At 32.2% G+C, this 1,968-nt stretch overlaps 1 pseudogene; it reads left to right on the top strand.

Annotated features, from left to right (window-relative positions):
• Nucleotides 1-349: 349 nt before the first annotated feature.
• Nucleotides 350-1,125, top strand: LOC111294237 (zinc finger protein ZAT12 pseudogene; annotated as a pseudogene).
• Nucleotides 1,126-1,968: the final 843 nt, after the last annotated feature.

The following is a 1,968-nucleotide window of genomic DNA, read 5'->3' as shown; positions in this document are numbered from 1 at the left end:
CCACTAACAGCCACCAAACACTGAACAAACTATGGGTACACGTGGAAATACATCATTGGGTGTGAGCAGTCACAAAATTTTGTTGAGAAAGTTAGACTTGAAGATTCTAACTTGTAAGAAAGACTCCAAGTCGCTTCAACTCATGAGGCTTGGCTCAGCCACTCGGTCATGCTGACGTGTAAACGAGTCTAGCTGATTTCACACTCAAACACTCCACACGGCAGACAATTTCTTTTATTCCCCAAATTCCCGTTGCGAAACAAGCAGGCAAGGGCAGAAACGTCATTCCAAAAGGTAAACTATATATAAAAGTCAAACTTCTAACTCTCCCCAAACCAACCTATAAATATACCAAACCTCACGTTACCCTTTTAAAATCTCATTTCACTTGCTTTCCTTCTGAAAAGAAATCAAATACCCAAATATTTTCACACCAAAAAAAAAAAAAAACATGAAGAGAAGTTTTCCGAATAGAGAGGTTGAGAATAATTTAGCCTTGGCAAATTGTTTGATGCAACTCTCACAAGGAGGCAATAAATATGAAGATGCCATGAACAATAGCATCCCAAGCCGGGTTTTCGAGTGCAAAACATGTAATCGGCAGTTCCCTTCGTTTCAGGCTCTAGGAGGTCATCGAGCAAGCCATAAGAAGCCTAAGCAGACGGAAGCAGATGGCGAAACGGAGAATCAACCACCGGCTAAACCTAAGACGCATGAGTGTTCGATTTGTGGAGTCGAATTCGCGATCGGGCAAGCGTTGGGGGGACATATGAGGAGGCATAGGGGTGGTTTGAGTGAAAACCAGCATGGTGCTTTGAGTTTGTCTAACGAGCCAGTGATGGCACCGATTGTGAAGAAATCTCATAGCAGAAGGATTTTGTGCTTAGATTTGAACTTGACTCCTTTGGAGAATGATTTGGAAGTGCTCAAGCTTGGCAAGGCAACTCCAACAATAGATTGTTATTTGTAAACTCTTCTGTCTGATCCTAGCTACATAGCTTTTTTTTTTTTTTTTTTTTTTTTGAGACAGAGGGGGGTTATTCTATTACTATTTGATATTTGTTCATTAATTTACAGATAAAAATATAATAAATATACATCACTATATTTCAGTTTCTTTTTAAATCAATATTTTTTCTTATTATAAAATTTTGGTGATTTACTACAATATCAACATTATGTAAGTATGATGCTTCATAACAATTTTATGATAAATATATTTCACATGAATTAACTAATTACTACTAGATTAAAATTAAGCTTGTTCAGTTCTTTTTTTTTTTTTTTTTTTTTGCTTATTAATGAGCTAAAATCAATTAATAGGGGTACAAAAAATGAGAAGTATTAAAAGTGTATTATTAATGTTGAATTTTTTTTATTTTATGAAGAGTTACATTTGCTATAAAGATTAAACTAGCTAGGGGTTGATCTACTGTTTTTTTTTTTTTCTATAATTAAAAGCCAATATTGGCATTTTTGTGAAGACTTTAATATAGTGTAGATTAATTACACCATAGCTAGTAAAATGGAGAAGCACATGTTTCTTACTAGCTTCATTTTTAATTCAAAATGAATTTTCTTCTTCAATGAACTTCTCCTTCTCTTTATATAAATATAATCCAAAAGAAATTTAGGTAACTAAATAAATTAGGAGGAGACATTAAGTTAACTATGTTTCTATATATAGTTTCCCACTTCCATTGAAAAAAAAAAGATTTGAATTATGCCTTTTTCAAATTGCCATACTTAACTCTAATTAATTTTGCATTTAAAAGAAAAAACTCTTGGGATGGACAAAATATTAATTTATAGTTCACTTTATTTATATATAGTGGCAATTAATACTTTTTAACTTTTAACTATAGTATGGTCTCAAATCAAATCTTAAAATATAAATTTAATCAATACAAATGTAAAAAGTAGATGAGAATAATAAATTGTTTTACTTACAAATTAAGAGAATAACTT

This window comes from Durio zibethinus, chromosome 14, assembly GCF_047325235.1.
Source record: "Durio zibethinus cultivar Kanyao isolate XHJ-2024 chromosome 14, ASM4732523v1, whole genome shotgun sequence".
In the NCBI taxonomy this organism is placed as follows: Eukaryota; Viridiplantae; Streptophyta; class Magnoliopsida; order Malvales; family Malvaceae; genus Durio; species Durio zibethinus.
This window is presented reverse-complemented; position numbering and strand designations above follow the sequence as displayed.